Source organism: Empidonax traillii, unplaced genomic scaffold (assembly GCF_003031625.1).
Source record: "Empidonax traillii isolate 1590-97213 ecotype Southwest subspecies unplaced genomic scaffold, ASM303162v1 scaffold411:size1093445, whole genome shotgun sequence".
Classification (NCBI taxonomy): domain Eukaryota; kingdom Metazoa; phylum Chordata; class Aves; order Passeriformes; family Tyrannidae; genus Empidonax; species Empidonax traillii.
This window is the reverse complement of record NW_020955604.1, coordinates 82,013-101,787: the sequence shown is the minus strand read 5'-3', so window position 1 is coordinate 101,787 and position 19,775 is coordinate 82,013.

Here is a 19,775-nt window from a genome sequence, read left to right as displayed (position 1 = left end):
AAGGAGCCAACATCTTAGTCCCACTTTGGCCTTTGCTGCTGGTTTTAACTGCCTGTATTTCCAAAATTGTTAAACAGCTAGGGGTGGCAATGCACGGTGGTGTTCATCTTCACAATTAAGCATAAGCAGGTCTGAAAAGTTTCTTGCAGTGCAAATTACCTCTGGCTCAGAACGTACAATCCAGGCAAAACTGAACATGCTACATATCATCTACCAACCATATATTCACTGTCCAACTAAATCTTTAAGTACTAAATAAATAGAAGCATATAGGTAAAATGAACTCTGAGAGACAGCTTTCGACAGGAAGCTCTTACCTCTGATCTCCTGTTGTTATTCATTATTAGCCTGTCAAAAAGCTATGGCCCAGTAAGGCTCCAGAAGATGAAACAAATAACCCACATTAAAACACATCATAGAAATCTGAAAAGAAAAAAAAAAAAAAAGTGAACTTTTTTTAAAGTTGTCAATATTCCCGTGGTTAGGTCTTTGAGATATACGCAATCTTTAAAGTGTCATATTTCCCTCCATCCCCATCCTCCAGTTTCTTCTATGCTTTTAACATAGGCTTCAAACAATGAAAGATAACTTCTTGTGCCAGTGTTAAAATCACACAGATGAAGATCGGGCAGATGACATCACAATTTATGTCTTCTGTGTTATTTTTAATTGAGTGATGCTCAGATGATATATGATGCTGAAGTGCCAGCCTTTCATTAATATATATCTGTCTCTAAAATATTTGTCTGCACGTTGACAGGGCTATTAACTCTCTTCAACAGCTCACCATGTAATTATATGTTGAGGGGAGAAGGAGAGAAAGTGTTCCATCAAGAATTACGTCCAGGCTCTTAAAACACACCCCAAGCCAAGGAGTGCTAGGAAGGGGAAGATGTGAGCAGAACAAGACTTCCAGAAAGAAGAAATGGGATGAAGATATATTAAATGTAAATGGAATTCCATTTTTAGCATGTGGTCAGTGATGTATGAGCTCAGAACTGAGCTCATATTGCGTGAAAAATAGGAATGGCTGGAAATCAGCTGCACTACCAAATGGAAAAATCTCAGAGGAAAGCCTTGATATTGCTCAGCTCAGCAGATTTACATAAGGAAGAAAATGTCTCTTCCTTTAGCAACTTGCATCTATTTTGCTCAGCCTAGCAGTACGCATCAAATATTTCAACCTCGGTGCCAAAATCACTTTAAATTAAAAAGTGGATGATAAAACAACAAAAGGAAATGGAAAGACTAAGGTCGAACTAGATGCTTAACACATTTAAATAAATCAAACCACCATCCGGAAATAAAAGCATGCTTAGAGGTTAAATGTATATTGTGGTATTTCAAATAACATAGACTTGATTTTAAAAAAGCAGAAAGGATAACATATTTCAGTTAGAAAATTATAACCTAGATGTTGACCTTTAATTACTCAGCCTGAAAACCTCATGTGTCCATGCTTATTGTAAATTTTGTTTTAAATGGGCTAGAATCAGTTCATAACCTTTTTTCCCCCCGCAAATTAAGATTATTTTAAACATTTATTCAAAAGGATATGCATAATTCTTTATAAAAATACATGGTACTAAGCCTTCCTTATTACCATTTCTCATTTAACTCTATGAAAGCTAATAATATCAACTTTTCTCTTTTCTTCAAAGGTTACAAAACACAATGTCTACTAAATCCTCCTGGTGATTTTATATTCAACTATATCTAAATTTATCCCTCTTTGAATACAAAGCTTGAAAGGTTCAAAACAGCAATCCCTCTCAAAGTCATTTTTAAACTGAATTGCTCTCTTGATTTTCCAACCCAGTGTAAAACTGAAAACTTCACCCCTCTTCAGAAGCTGAAGTTGAGAATTTACTTTATCCCCTTTAGAACAATTCTTCATTTCAGTAACATTTATTTTTCTGGCTGAAGACAGAGCTCTCAAATGAGATTCACTGTGTCAGGTGATAGGAACTTTGCCTGCAACAAGCTGCACACTCACCTGTAGCAGAGGGGATGCAAAACATGCATTTGAAGCAAAAGAATGTAAAATGTGTTTACGTTTAATCATATAAATCACATTAATCATTGCCTCCCCAAGATTCCACTAGAATCGAATCTCTAAATGAAGTTTATGACCTTTGTATAGCCCTGTCATAGGCCACACTGTCCTATTTTATCACCAGAATGTTGACTTACATCATAACTTTTCAAAGGGGGTGTTGAGAAGTCACATTGTGATTCAATAAGTTAAGAGTTTATTTTCGCACCTTGGAAATGCAGAAGCTATCAAAATACTTGGATGATGCAGGATATATGTCCCTGTGCAGTTCTACAACAGGAAAAAGATCATCACTTCCAGGCACTTGCAGTAATCAGTAACTAAGTGGATGCTTAGTATGCAGAAGCCCTAATATGAAGATGAACTAAAAGGCAGCAATGGCAGCTAATCTGCACATGAAAGCGCAAGTGAGGGTTTTTTTTTAATATTTTCTAGGCCTTTACAGGGCTAGTTGTCATCTGAAATGATTTTCAAATTAAGAGATCAGTTTCTTTGGTGAAAACACCTCAGAGGAAACAGGCAATACTTTAAAATTAATTTTAAAAGAGAAGAAATAAGGTATCCATATCTCAAAATTTTAGAAATTAAAATAATTGAGAAATTGGAACCCCAGTTTCTGAGTTTACTTGCATCACTCTGTACAATTATATTGTTATACATATGGATATAAGTCTTGAAATATTCAAATATTCAAACTTATCATACACTTTTGCTCAAAAGTGCATTGAAGAGACCCTTGAGAATTACCAAGCTCAGACTTTTGGCAGACATCACAGAAGCAAAATTAATACACGTTCTTTTGCATGAAATATCTGACCTGCAGGTAGTGTGGCCCTTGCCTTTCATTGTAAGGATGTTTATATTACATATAGTGCACACAGTAACTATGTAGGACAGTTCTGCTTTTCATATTACTTGGATTAGCATAAATTTGCCTCCATGAATACCAAAATCAGGCCAGTCACTATCTGTGCCCATCAGATAAAGGACATTCACTTTAAGGTGCATTGAAGGCAACATACAAAACCTATGCTATGTAAATATAATAATAATATAATGGAGAAAAAGGTGTTTCTTGCTGAGCCTTGCAAAGCTGTTATTACACATAAGTATCCTTTCTGAATACCTACTGAATCTGTTTCCATTAGACTAGTTTTATGTGTTAAGGTAGAGTGCAAACAAAAAGCCCTGTTGGAGGGCACCTATATTTGGTACTTTTGTAGACCATCATTTTTGCCAACTGCACAAACTGAGAGCCTATTTTTCAATTATACATGGTGGTTTCAGTCTCATAAAAATGGCTCATGCCAAGTCAACAGAAACAATACATAGAAATGTCGCACAACAGAAAAGAGAATACGAGAAAAAAAAAAAGTTTATTTCTGAATTCTTAGAGTGCTCGGTAAAACAAAATCTTAATACATTTAAGAAGGCAGAAATTTCAATATTTACAACATCTTTAAACTGCTTAGGATGCATTGTTAGATGGAGAGAAAGTAGCAGATTTGTTGAAACCATATAAAAGCTGAGGAATATTCAGAACAATAAAATAGACTGTAAGGACTATATTCGGTTCATATAGAATAATTTAGAATTTAACGTTTGATTCTGCAAATAATTTACCAAGTTATTTGCTGAGCAGCCTGAGTCACAGGTCAGATCATTCCATCAAATCCTGATAATGTACACAGGTGAATAAAAAGGTTTAAGCGGAAGCAAGCATTCTAAACCAAAGTATTACCATCAATACCAAACCTGGTGGACAGCAGAGATGGAGTCAGACCAAGAGAGATCTGAAACAGATAAAGTTCAGATTTATTTAGAAATTGTCCTTCCATTATCCTGAATCAAATATGTAAATTATAACATTAAATTAATAACGCTTTATAAAGAAATTATACATATTCACAATTTATACTAAATTTGTAGTTCTAGTGCATTTCATTTGGCAAATTTGATATCTGTAGCTTCTCATTTTCCCTTTCTCTCTCCCTTTATATAATGTCATATTTGTCTTCCCTGTGCAGTTCTATGAACCATGACCCATCCCTGCTTTCTTCTCTTCGATAATTAAATTCCCACCTTCATGACTGAAGCACGACTATGCTTTTCATTAGAGCGACTCTTTTGTTTAACTTTGCTGTTGTTCCAGATTCATGAAATGCCTTTTGAAACTTTTAAAGATGACACATACTTGAAGAACAGATTAAAAGCAGAGGAAAATGAACAGTAATGAGCTCATTTTCAGAGAAAAGCCTCATTAGCATGCGGTCTTTTTGATTTCTGTAAAAAAAAAAAAAAAATGGTCTTGGGTGCAGTTCCTTCTGTTGCCTTCAGGAAATGTCCTGTTGTTCGGAAGGAGGGCAGGAGACGGGGAGAAAAAGGCAATATTAAGTATTTCTTTTAAAGAAATGCCATTTTTATCACTGAAAACACAAATTAGGGGTAAATTGGGGGAAACGGTGTTTTCAGTTTTCTTTTTTTCCATCCTGTTTTCAGAATTTCCTTAGAAGAGTGGGGTGGTAAAGGGTTTCATCACCACTCATAGCAGGAGTAAAGAGATGAGGCTGGTGTTTCCATTCTGCATCTGGAAAAGCCATGATCTCTCTAAAATTTCATTAGCGTGTTGCTCCAGATCAGCCCAGGATCCAGTGGCTATGCTCCTTGTCTCAGATGCAAGTGCAATGCCTGTCTGATGTAGATTGACTTTGGGTGGCTCTTTTTTTTCATCTAGATGAGAAATTATATACTGGAGTAAGAAAGCTTTCCAGTGAAAGCTGTTAGACACACATTTTTACAATTTGCCAGTAAAGAAGAAGAAAAAGGAAGAAATTATTTGGTGGAACATTTTTAAGCTGTATATTCCCTTGTGGTGAAATACGTCCAATCAGTTTGAAGTTTCCTCCCTACACTGAAGACCATTTAGCTATCTTTCAATATGTCCCTGAAGACATGCATAATCCACAGTCATAACATTTTGATGACAGAGAAAAGTGTTGAATCTTATTGTCCATTTATTTACCTTGGTGAAAATCAGCAACTACCTCACTTTGGGGGAAAAAGTGTGATTGAAATATCTTTAATTGAATTCCACATTTTCATAAAATAATCACATCACTCTCATTTATATTATACAATAACAATGTATCTTTTTTCCCTCCAAATAAATGAATAATAACAATATCTTAGAAACAGATTATAAGCCCAATGTCTTTCAACTATACAGAAAGTTTATTACTGACCTCAATAAATCTCAAATCAAGTTCAGATAGATACAAGATAATGATTCCTGGCAATGTGAACAAACTATGGAGCAGGGTTAAAATGCAAGAGAAACAGAGAAGATTAGTCTCAAGCATATGAAAAAACCCTCAAATTTTCCTCTCAGCTGTGCCTACACAATCTCTGTTACACTGCTCAAACTGTTGAAAAATTAGTGTATCACTCCTTAAACAGCCACCTAAAACTGCTAAAAAAAAAAAAAATCAGATTGTAAGAACAATAATGCTGACAAATGCACGCTTTCATCTCATCCACCTAGGAGTATATCCAAAACATGCACTAATTGGCACTCATGTAGTCTATTCCCTTCAGCATCTGAAATAATTATTGGATCTACCACTTTTTCTTCTCTTAGCCAAGCTCAGTGTCCTAAGAGGCACAGAGAAGATCAACTACCCTGTTCTTATTCTTGTTTATAATCATGTAAATTACTGTTCCTTCATTAAACCATGCTGCATAAAAATACCACTGGATGTATGGTATGTGACAAATAAAAAGGTGCCATTTTTATTTTCTAGGAACACAAGCAGCAGATATTTACAAAACTAGCTTTGTTAGTTCCCACAAAAAAAAAAAAAAAAGTCTTATTTTACAAAAACCAGTTTTTTGCATTAACTTTGCTCTCAGTATTTAACCATGCAACTAAATTATGAAAATTCATAAAATCGAAAATTAATGTAAAGGTCACTAGGCTACCAGAAGAAAAAGTGACCTTTGATGCTGGAAATCATCGGAGATTTCTCCAGATCTGCATAGATATATTATGTAGTGCTTTACTCAACACATTATAATATTAAGTGGGCGGGGGGGGGGGTGTTAAAAAGTAAAAGGCATGTATATGAACATACTTATCCATATAAACCCTTTATATCATTGTAAAACTACTGAAGTGAAATGCTCTGGTGAACAGGACAACATTTCATTTTTTCAAAACAAAAATTAATTACAATAATGAAGTTTAGTATTTTATCAAATATACTGAATATTGTTTTATCATTTTATCAGTCTCCAGCAGACAGCTTACTTCACAAGAAAAAAAGAGGATTTTCAGGATTTTGTCCCAGCCACATCCTTGAGAATCAAATGAAGAATAGGATTTTATTATATATCACATCAAATATAGAGTTTGTTTGTTTGATAATTACTTCCTTTTATCTTTCTCATTCTCACTCAAAATAAAACAAACCATTATTTGTGAAACACAAAATTCAAGTAATACCATCTGATACTCACTTGAGGTCAGTGTTCTTTTCTAGATCAGTTTATTTCCAGTAGCTTCCTGGAAAGCAGTAAAAGTATAATATATCCTTTTGTTTCTGCACTGCCCCCGTTTTAGGACACAAGATGACCACAAAAACCTCCAAGTATATCACTAGGCATATCTAAATAGTTGTGTATTGTTGTCTAAAATCACAATTTTGCAGGAACCCTTAGTGTTTCTATGCACATCTTTTTGCAGTATGTCTTTTTACATAGTTCTAATGGCAGAGATATGTGAAGAACTTTCAAAATACATTTTCAGTTTTGACACAATACATAAATAGGGATTGCATATTAATAACTATTATTGACAGTGACATCATAGCAATCAAATTTTTATGAAATGTTAAGATAAAAAGAGCAATTGTACAGTTTCCTTAAAAATACTAGTCCTTTGAACGTCCTACCTCATACATTCCAAGCCATAAAAAGCAGAGTTCAGTGCTTCAGTTTTAGTCAACCCCTTTTTGTACTTTCAGGAGCTATGTGGAGTTTAGGAAACAAAGCAATTATGAATGGTAGGACAGGATAACAAAATACTCCCAGGAAGAAAGAATAGTTTAAAATTTTTTTTTTTACTTAGAAATGTTCAGGTGACTTATTTGTGGAAACTACAGCAAATAAAAGAACTAACTTCAACTACAATCTTAGTTCTTAAGAACCAGCACTACAATTTTGTCCTTGTGATTTTCAAAGTATGAATGACCTTGCTGAAGGACAACATGAAAACCACAAATGAAGTGTCTGGAATAAAACTAATGCCAGTGCATCTTACAGTACCAAGGAGTCCTGACCTAATCTTTAATCTTTTACACAAAATAAACCTGATCTTCAGCTTGCTGACATGAATAATTCACACTTTCTCCAATTCTTTCTATGGAAAGTTTTCTTTCAGGAATCATTCCAGCATGTAAAAATCGGTGAACTCAACTATACAGTAATCAAGTCCTTTCAAAACTGCACTCAAAACTTCCCTTAACCAACACATTAGGTCAATCTGTCCATGTTAGAATGACATGGATAAAGTCAGTCATTTCCTGACTGATGTTCAGGTCAAAAATAAAGCCCATTCAACCAAAGCTGTGACAATACAAGTAACCAGCCTCAGGTCAGAGAAGTTAGTTTGCTGACCACTTTCACTATGCATTTTTGCTGCACCATATCACTGAGCCTTCCTTGGAACTGAACATCTGACAAGGTCCATTTGTTTTTCTCCAAGTGCTGTCTTCCAGTCCATCTTTTCTCAAGACTCTGCCATTTTTCCTGGTTCAGTCAAACTTCCTATGCCTGCATACAGCCTGTTACATTGATTTTGCTTATGCTAAGCTCATTAAACTGCTTTTTCCTCTAAAACTGATACACAAAGAAACTGTCAAAGCTTTAGCTTGGCTGTAACATCAGTTGCTGCATTACCACAGATTCTAGAAAGACAAATAACTGCCTAGTAAGTTTTTTGCGTTTTTTAAATGCACAGTCTCTAGTCACTGGCTACCTTTCTCCTAATTTTCTCTGCTGTTCACTCTGACTCTGAGGGAAACTACAGAAGACAGTGTTAAACTTCCATAAGCACCAGCAGGATCATCAATTTCACTCGCAGTGTATAGATTGCATCTACTTACAGAGGTACTGAGAGAAGCTGGCTGTCAGCATTACGATACACGATGGCCCCATTCACTACCCAGACTCATTTTATTATGCTGCCTGTGATACTTCCTTTGAAGCCAGTGAATTGAGGAATGGACAGAAGACAGTAGGTAGGCAATTATGCTGTCAAAGAGCTAACAGGGTTTATTTGGCCTTTCTCTGAGCCTGGGTACTTTCTAGGAATGTAAAACAGATGATGGTGGAAAGATAAAGGAATAGTCATTGGTACAGAGTGTCCCATTCAGATTCGGTCAACCGTCCTTCCCATAATTTTCTTGGGTTTTGGTTTCCCCATCAGTTGATGTCTGTACCTTCAGAGCCATCTACCCAAAGTAATGGCAGCAGAATTTAGGCACCTAATCACAGAATCACAGAATGGCTTGGGTTGGAAGGGACCTAAAGTTCATCTACTTCCAACCTCCTTGCCATGGGCAGGGACACCTTCCACTAGACCAGATTGCTCAGAACTCCATCCAACCTGGTCTTGAACACTTCCAGGGATGGGGCATCCACAGCATCCACTACTTTGCTGGGCAATCTGCTCCAGTGCCTCACCACCCTCACAGTAAAGAGTTCCTTCCTAATATCCAATCTACACCTATTCTCTTTCGATTTGAAGCCATTCCCTCTTGTCCTGCTCTTGTCTCTCTCCATGTTTGTTCTAGGCTCCCTTCCAGTACTTCAGGTCCAGCTGCCTGAAATTTGGTACCTAAATGCTTAGTATATAGATTAGACTGGAGGAATTTTAAAGATTTTACTGTGCACATAAGATCAGCTAAACATTTAAATTCCTCTTTTTTTTAAAGATATGAATACATATAAGCAGGATTCAATTAATTGCTTCCATTTACTGTAGTAGTATAAAGTCTGCACCTGAAGTTTTAACTGGAAAAATTATATGAGATGAAAAAAAAATCCCAACACATTTCACTTGGGAAAAAGCATCTTGGTTCCTCTCCCACCCCACCCCCTCCCCACCCCGATGTGTTTATTCATTTTGAATGTAAACAAACAAAAAACCTATGGCACAGGGCCCCAGCAGGTCTCTTCCTCCTAATTTCACACACCAGTTCTCTCGTCAGCCATAAACTCACCTGTCTACATAGTTCAGGGATCTTTTGTTTTTCTGTCCCCTATTTCTGTTATGCATTTCTTTTCAAAAATGCCCTGTAAAGTCTGTATTCATAGCAACTTTAACTATAGCTCTCTCTCCTGTCAATGCAAGTTTTTCTCTAAGGAAATGAACATCCCCTTCAAAAAGAAAAAGAAATCCCAAGTTCCTCTTTGTATTTCAAACCCAGAAACATTCTGTTGAACTCTTCTACATCATGGATCTTTTTCTAGATGGATATTTTTTTCCCGCAAGTTTTAAGCATCAGTCTGCAATGTTTTCTAATACCAGCAGAGGGCAATGTAAATAAGCCATTTGTAAAGGCATTTCAAGGCAATTACTCTGCAAGCTCCTCCAGCGTGCCTCAGGTTTTTTATTGCTGTGGCCTTGGGTCCCTATTCCAAATGTGTTAATATTAAAACTGCTACTGATCTCAGAAAGGTTCACACTGCTTATTTCTCATTTACTGCCCAAAATGCATAGATACATTCTCAATGCCTGAAAATATCTCTCTGGAAAAATCAAGACAAAACACTCTTTGTTGCCATTTTTCTCTCTGTTCCCCCATCTTGATGTAAATGTGGTTACAGTACACCTCACATCCATAAAAAATCTACACATTAATAAGCAGTTTTAAAAAGAGTCTCAGAGGTACCTCTTGAAATGGATTAATGGGTAAATTGGAAGCAAATCAATTGAAAGTACACGATAAATGTCATTTAATTCATTCTATGGCTTTGCTATTCACACACATTCATCTGTGCAGGCAGACATTTACATACATACAAAATGAAACCTCACTTTCAAAGTGTAACTGCAGGGAAGCCTGCACTGAGAACTAACAGTAAAGCATTATTTTACAGAACGCAAGTTTATGGGTCACAAGAGATCATGCAGTGTTTGTAAAGATTATCCCAACGATAAGGCTCTGTGGTTTTATTTACTGAAGTTGAGACACATTCAGACTCTTAGGAGTTCTTAGAAAGATAACCAAAGCTCTAAGACAAGAACAGAACAGCCATCTGTCAGATTTCATAAAATCTCATAATACAACAAACTGTATTAGAGTTTCATAATTCATGAAGGAGCAATATCCCCTACTGAGCATTATAACCAGTTAAGATAACACCAAAAACAGCTGGTAAGTCTGTCAGTGGGATTTCCCTCTGCTCAAGTGTAAGGAGACAAAAGTATTAAACAGCTGGAAAATATATTCAAAGTATGATTGGCACACTGTCACAATAAGAGAGTCAGGTAAGCTGATTGCAAAACAGTAGCTTTATATATTTCTGGTCTAATTTGTAACAAGACTTGCATGTATATGGAAACAGTAAATGCAAAGGAATAATGTATTTCTCTCTATCTTTACATAGATTCCATAAAGACAAAAAGAATAGTCTTATGCCAAAAAATATTTCACTACAGCACTAAAAAAATAAAATATAAATGTTTGAGTCTTCTTGTTATTGCTTTTATGGCAAAGCACTTGGTGTCTTTAGTTCCCTGTGTATAAAAGAGTAACAGTGTTTTCTATACTCTTGTTTGTTGACGGTTTGGGCATCAAGAGGAGATTGCAAGTTCTGCCATGAGTCAAATGTTCACAATAAAAGGCCTGGCCTGCACATTCTGCAGAGAAAGAAGTAGCTTATGTTTTATTAAATATATCCATAGATATATGCACAATAATATATACACCTATACAGTGTAAACAATTCAATTCAAAGCTCAGCTGAGAGTTTTCAATGGCATTGTAACCTAACCATTAAACAGTAAAATACATCAAGAAACCAATAATTTTAGAACACAGAAAAACCTTTTAAGCAAAATTTTCTCATTTTCTAGTGGACAACAAAAAAATCTGAGGGTCAGTGTCCTTACTGGTATGTCACAGGATACATGAAACCATAAAGGAAACTCTGTCTCCTTGCATTTCCAATTCATTTCCTCATCAGACTCAGGAGAGAAGTTTATGAAGAGAAGACTGACATCACCTGTTTCTATTTCACCTCTCTGCAGCTCACAGAATCTAACATCTACTTGCAACTAGAAAATGGTTTCTTTATTTTTATGGAAATAGCTATTACAGAAGCAAAAGTTTTTTCCATACCCCTTTTATCTGTAGTGTTCTGTTGGCTTTTGTTCACAAGAAGAAGCCAGAAAGAATTAGATGACTTGGTACGTTAGAGGTTCATTGTGGGGAAAAAAAAAATTGTCTTCCTTTTACTGGAGAGTGACTGAAAGATAAAATTACCAAAATTCTTATCAGAGTACCTCTACAAGCAATAGAAGTAATGGTGCCTGAGAATTTAAAAGTTTTTGTCATTTGAGAAATAGTGAAGCACAGGAGAGAATAGTGAAGTTTCTATTCTTGCAGGTTTTTCAAAGGTGTAGCAAGTAAAACAAATATTTAAGAGAAAAAAAATAAACAACAAATCAACACCGATTTAAATCATCCCACTTTGGGACGAGAAGATGGACTTGATCTATGAAGATCCATCTATATTTCTCTAATTCCCATAGATCTGTGTCTTCCAGCTGGATTCTTATTTGGTAATATGTTAACTGAATGAAAGAATTTATTTTTCTCCTGTTGCTGGGATTCTCACAGCTGTTTCCTTTCACACAGAAAAATATTTTCTTATATAGGGGAACTGAGACCACAGCTTAGCCCAAATCAGGGCATGTTGTTAATGAACCTTTTGGAAACTCAGTATACTTCAGATCACTACCCTTTTTACACGCAACTGTCATCAGCCAGAAGAGCCTCACGTTTTTAAGGGTCATTCCTTTTTTTAGACAAAATACTTTAGATTTCAATTGAGTTGACCCTTTTTTTTCTAATGTTTATGCTACCAGATGCAGTAAAACTACTGTTAGATTTGGTTGCATATATACAGGCATCACATAGGGATGATTAATGACTTCTGTTCATATGGCATTGCCAAAACTCCATTTTCCTGTGCAGTGCAGCAGCAAAAAGATGATATATTGCAAGTAGTTCAGAGTTCAGAGAATGCTATCTAAATTAATTACCACTTTGGAGGGACTGAGTCATCAAGCAAACTTGAAATAATTAAATGTGTACAGCTTTGCCTAAACAAGACCCACTACAGGAGGATAAATGAACAATCAAACACATATAAATATTTTAACATCAATAAAGTGATCTCAATTAAAAAGTCGATGTTTGCATATTTTAACCCCACTGTGGCATCACAGGTCATGACATTTGCTTCAAGTGAGATCTAACGGCAGCCTAAAGGGTAGAACTATACAGAAAGGGACTGAAAAAAATGCCAGCTTACCATCAACAAAATGGTAGTGTAGTTCTGATTGGCAGCATCTTGCAGCTGTTCAGCATCAATGGTCACACAGCACCAGCCCGTGCTCGCAAAAAAACGATGGCTGAAACTGAATTTTCAGAAGCATTAAGAATGACTCTTTCCCCTCTTCCCCAGAAAGCAGCAGGGTGTAGGCTTTAAAAAGTCAGCCCATTTTGAACATTTTAAAAACCACTTTGTATAACAAGGCAGAAAATTCAGCAGCAATTCAGTGCGGACAAGGGCAAAACTAAAAATGTCTCTCAAGCCGGATGCCAAAAAAAACCCCAAAGCCTCAAACTTTAAAGTGCTAGTTAAAAGCTGAAAGACTTTCTTTTCTCCAGATATAAAACGTTGTGCCAAACTCAGACATTTGAAAGATGATGAAAATGTATTTGATATTACGTTCATTGATTTGCTTTTTTCTGAAATGAAGTTTCACGTATTCATGCTACAGTTTACTTTTTATCAGCCTTAAAATGTCACATATTTGTACATTGAACCAATATGCTATTTTACATTTGATAAAAGTCATCAACAATAACGGTAAGAACTAAATATACATACAAACACATCCTTTTGGTGCCATGGGAAACCATCCATCAACATTCAAGACAACTGAATGTTTATCTGATTTGCTGCTTCACTGTAGAAGATATTTTTTCCCCCTTGTTCATATAGAAAGTGTTTGTTATTCATGCTCATTTAAGTGATCCAGAAAATATAATTGTTTTATGCTCCCAGAATGGCCTACAGAACTAGTGATTCTGTTTCATCAAACCAATTTAATTTAGAGCAGTAGATTATGTATAGTTTCTGGTTAAACTCACCATTGCATTTGATTTTCCAATATTTTAATTTTAGAAGAGAATAATTTGATCATTCTTTCATGTTCTATCTAATTAATGTAACTTGCTAAAATTTTTATGGTTTGTGGCTTTTCACATAAAAAAAAATTGTTTCTTTTGAGAAAAGGTCTACTCTTAGTGCTATAAACATACATAGAAACAAGATCACTTACTAAAGTTTTAAAAAGAAACTTGCATTGTATTTTGAATGTTTGAGTTGTAAAATTTGGCTGCCTAATTACAGAGGTACATAGTAGCATCAAAATACTCCGTGAGGAACCTTAAACTGAATTTAAAGCATAAACAATGTAACCCCAGTTGTCTAAAGCAATATCAAGACTTTCAGGTGTCCAGATAGAGAAATCCTTATTCCAATATACACCCCATCACATTGTTCATAATTGTTAAAGCATTATCTGGACGGACAATAAACTCTAGAGTTCCATATATGCAGACATGTATATGGGATGTCGCCTTTTGCTGACAGCAAGAGTTTGAACTTAAAAATCGTAAACATCAGTAGCTTTTACTCCTTTGCTCATTTTCTTTAAAATGGCTGAAAAGAGACACCTTTTAAAGAGCATTCAACCCCCTCCAAAAATAATAAAGCTTTGTTTCCCTCTTTAACAATTTTGATGTTGCTAGCAAGCAATTCATGCTATGATTTTCCCTTCTACATAAATTATTCACCAGAATAAAAGAATCTACTGGAGGGAAAGAAAAGAATCCACCTCAGAGTATTCTCCCACCATCTGGTCTTTCACAGAGATGCTGTCAAATCACCTTCACTGAAGTACTGAGCTGAACGGCAAAAGAGCCGTTCCTTTCTTTTAAAATCTTCACCTGAGATTGGAGTGGGGAAATCACAGAGGGTCCATCCATAGATAATTCATCTCACAGGACTCCTCTAAGTGCATGATTTTTCCTTTTCTTTACCACTGCTGAAGAATAGCATGTTTACTGAGATCACTGTCCTTTTGACAGTTACATGACTAATAAATAATAACAATACTGCTTTGGCAGTAATTCTTTTAAACATCCAAAATATGAAGAACTGGGCCAGGGCAGGCAAAGAGAAAACTGCGCTTAAAGATTAAGATTATAATATGTCATTCTTCTCATGTGTTTCAAAATGGACAGTTAATAAAGTCTCTCTCACAGAGGCCAGAAAAAGATTAGGAAGACAGAAAATCTGAGGAAGAACAACTGACAGTATAAAATCATTCAGAATGTCTAAGACTAGGCAATATTGTATGAAACACTCTGGGACGATGTCATGGTGTAAATTGGAGGAATGACATTAAATAAAATGTAGAACGGACAAGTACAAGGCAAGGAACACTTGAAGAACTATTTCAACCATTTCAACACATTAAATTAGATAAAGCAATTGCCTATGACACCTGGAACTAAATGATACTTTTGTAACAATCAGTGAGTGTTACCGACCAAGTAAAACCAGAATTCCATTAAGCAGTCAAATTCCTATCTGACTTATAATTCTGTAAATCTGAAGTAACACTCATAACCCAAATAACCCCAATTATTGTGATTACATATCTATAACTGAGTGGTAACTGACCATAAGTATTCAATTAGCAATGACTGCTAATTGAAGATCTCTCTCAACATACAGCAAGAGTTATATAATAAAGTGAATCAGATGTTACTGAGAAGAGATTAGGCAATGACATGAATGCACCACTTTAATTCATTTCATGGGCCAAATCCATTAATTACTCTAATTGAAAATTATACGGGACATGAATTTATTTTTTGTTTTAGCTGTTGTTTCTTGAACTGCAGTAGTGTGGATATCCCTACCATTCTTCAGGAGGCTTGTTGACAAATAAATTAGCTTGGACAATAAAATTGACAGGGGGGAAGACAGAAGAGGAGGAGTTCAAGGAAATTCTTCCCACCCCCAAAATTATTCTCTTAGCTCCTTACTCACTACCAATAGTTGAATACATTGTTCTGCCTTATTCAGTGTTTCTCATTTGATTTCCATTCTTCTTTTCTTTTCTAGGTAGGAAAACCCGTAAGTGGATTCCAGACCATCACATTCCAGTAACTCTGTCAAGAAGCCACTTACCCTTTCACAGCCTGCATTGGCATTAAAATTCCATTCTTATTTCTGTGACAGAGACTGTAACAAGAATAGGATTGGTAAACCAGAAAACTGTTATGATGGTGATTGTAATGGGAAAGGCAAAAAAAAAAAAAAAAAAGCAATTTTCAATTTTCCCCTATTCTTATACTCTGAAGATTACACTTGTGCTTCTGCAAAGAAATCAGCGATGTTGATAAGAAGCAGAAATGTCTCAGAATTTTAATTTATAAAAATATCACACTTCTCTTGAACATATATACTAATGCAACCAAACTGGTTTTTAATTAGCATACTATATCAGCATTCATATACAGTCAAAGTGTTAGTAATGTTAAACTTTTCCCAGTGAAAATTCAAAGCAAAGCATCATCTGTGAAACTATTGCAATGGAGCAGAAACAGGTTGGGTATTTTTTCCCCAGTGCAATTTTCTGCCTTAATGGAGAAGCACACATTAAAAGCTGGTTCATAGCATTCCAATATTCTTTGTAATATTGTAAGATTTATTAAAGTTGATGTGATATTTCTTATGTCTTTTGTTGCAACTTTAACAGGAGTTATTTTCAGCCAAAAAAGTAATTGGATATTATCTCTATCCTGTGGCTTTTCACTTGGACTAATGGACTGAGACAACATACTAACAAAAATCAACTTGAAAGAGAATTAAAGAAGGATGTGTGATAAACAGCTTTGTTACAAGTTGGACCAGCTCATGCAGCATAAATTTCCCCTCTGTTAATGAACAATAAATGATTGTTTTCAATGAACACATCTGATTTCCTTAGTGGTTCTTGCTCACTTTTTCAGTTTATAGAATTTCATACACTGCAGTTCCTCACCTGAAACACAGCATTGAATCAAATCAAGCATGACTGGATAAGTGCTTTCTAAAATTAAGAAAGAGATCATGAACATCTGAATTACCAGCAAAGCAGTTTCATTCATTTATTGTGAAGTTAGAAACATGCATTGTCCATCAGGTAATTAGCAGCATGACTGTCACAGAGGTGTCAGCTGCACTTTAGAAATGCAGCCACTCCTGCAGGTATCTACCACAGACTGTGAGCCTCATGAAATTGAGATGTACAGAAACATTAAGAAAACACCAAATCCAGTGAACAACTTTTTAATTAGGTACTGTTTAGATCAGGCTTATTTAGACTTCTCCTGATGGAGTCCTTAAAAAGCTTCAAAACAGCAGGACTCATCAGAGAATCAGACTCTACCACATGGAAATCATGCTTTTAAACCCTACGTTCTGAAGTAGGATCCCTACAGCATTGCTTTTGTGTGTGTAACTCTCATTTATGCTTGAATTTAGCTGGAATTCCTGAACTAAAAGCTGTTCTCCCTGGGAGCCTGTGTAGCACACCTCCATGACCCCACAGAAGCAGTTAGTGTGTCATCTAAAAAGGGGTTTGAGCTGCTGTCTCCCCACCTACGTGGATTTAGTTTGGCTCATGACTACTCACATGATAGATATTAGTATAGTCTGAAGTCTAGATAGATGCACGAGATCCCACACAGACCAGGGTCTCCTCCAGTTCTGCAGGAGGAATTGTATTTCCTTCCAAAAGTCCAAAGTAGAGAGTCTGTAAATAAAGCCTAAACAGAGTTACTGAAATACATGGAAATCTGAGAATAAATTTGGATAGATTTCAAATTAGGATTAGGCAACAACACTACCTGGTGCTGTTGACAAACTGCCTGAAAAAGAATAAGACATTGTTTTTAAAAAATTAAATGTGGTTTTTTGCCGTAATGCCATCCTGGGAAATTAAATAATTTGGATCTGCAGTATCACAATTGGGAAGAAATTACTTTTTTCCTTAAAACGGAAATCATATATCAGATATCTCTTAAAGCGCCCAGAATTGTTCTATGAACTACTTGCACTGCACCTTTGCTTTTTTCAATCACAATGCATAATCCTTCTTTGTCAAAACAAAAGAAAAAAAGTATTGTGGCTTTCAAAACATTAACTCTGAAAAATCCTCAGAATTTTGCTGAGGTCACAGAAGTGACAGAATTGTCACTTCCCCACAGTTGCCCAGATCAATTTATTGTGAAAGTGACAGCTGCAACAAGTGTGAGAAAAACCCAGAATGGACTCAACTTGCCTTATTTAGGAAATTGCAACAATACAGTAATGGGGAAATTTTGAAGGTGTTCTAAATTATATTTAAGATGGATTACCACATTTTTACCCTCCTTGTCTCTTCAATTTCCCTTCCTCAGTTATATTTGCTAGAGCTTTTTTCAAAGTCTAGACAGAAAGTATGTAAGATTTCATTTCAGTGTCTATCATAAAAATCAATATATTTTATTTTATTATACATTATGATCTGTTATGTGTACAACATGAAAGTCTTTTAGGACATATTTTCCCTCTCCTGAAGTTACATGTTACCTCTTCTAACCTTAGTAAAGTTATATGCATGTGTCTCAGAGCAAATCAGAATATATGACTTTGGAAGCTCTGTAATTAGGAAATTACAGTATTTTTAAGACCCAGAGGCACCATAATTAATTACTCTTCTGTATATGTTTGAAAGTTTTATTAATTTTTTGGTTAAAAGTGAAAAAAAGCATGTTTTTTACCACTTCAAAGCTTTGTGAAAGTATCTCAACTTTTTAAATAATTAGCTATCTTACCCAGGAATGACAAATTTTTCTAGGGCAAATATATTTTGTGCAGAAGTATGATAAAAGTAATGGTGCACCTTGCACATTTCAATGCACATGGAAGGGCAGGAGTAAGACATTTGAAATGAGGTATTTTTTGCATGGAAGATGAATAATATTTTGCAGCGCTTGCTTATACAGGAATAATATTTCCATGGTAATTGTTAATGAAGTTAATAACTGGCTTATTATATCTGGATTTTGTTTGATTTTTTGCTGCATTTTTCATTAGGCTGTCATTTTCACACATCTATAGGAAAACATTAGCCTTGCAGAAGTCATCCTGAAACCTGAATTTTACTACAAAGAGAGGTAAGGAGAAAACTAAATGAATGTCAGAGAGTAGGCTTCCCACTCTTCTCTGTATGGAGTTATTTGATTCTAATGGTTTTCATTAACAAGACAAAATTTCATTGAATGGAACAAGTAACAGACTGATGAAGATAGATTGTAGAAAACTTCTGTATCTTCAAAAATGCCTCTGTGAATAGACTATTTCACACTAGTCTGTCAATTTTTTGCTGGATGATTATTTAAATTAAATATATATATATGTATATATATATATATATATAAATATATACATATATATAAGCTAGTTTGGTGAATGAGCTAAAAATACTAAGGAGCCAGACATCTGTCTTCATAATATTTAAGGTAGTGTTTTAGAGCTGTGAAGAATCTTGCCACACCTGCTGACAGGGTAATTAAAAGGACAAAATAAGATAATTCATATATTATCACTAGAGCTTGTGTCCAGTGCAAGAGTCACTAAGGTGAAGCGTATTATTTATGCTATTTTTGTAGATTATGGGTCAGTGCTTTCTGATTATATTAAAAGCAGTTTAGAGAGATATACTATATATACTCTGAAAAGAAATAAAACTGTCAGACTAGTTGCCTCTAAGTCTTTTTGACCAATATCAGGTATCAAGATTGCAAATACCATTCTCCTAAATAAATTTTTTTTTTTATTATGCTGTGCAATCAAGTAAAGACAGACTTTGCTTCTTTTTCTCTTGAGAGAGTTAGAAAATTGAGACATCGGAAATTTAAATCAGAAGACTTTTAGGTTTACACTGGCATTTTAATAATCACCTCACTGCATCTTAATATGTCATCACAAAGGGCAATTTTCAGCTACTGCACCACTTACACTATTTTAACTTAAGTCTCCCTTTCACATGCTCTCTACACCTCAGCCTTGAGCATTCACATCACAGGTAAATGCTTATGCATTCAACAGGTTATCCAGCCTGCTGCTCCACTCTGCAGGGTTATTAGAGTTGTTCTCCTCATCTGCCTGCACATTATCTGTATCTTTTCTAACAAATATTCAGGGGTTAATGTTGAGAGCTTGGGTGGATCCAATTGGTATTAGTGAACTATGTAAATCTACCATGAAGCAAGAGCAATAATGTAAGCAGAATGCCCTTGCTTACCTAGACATAAATTCT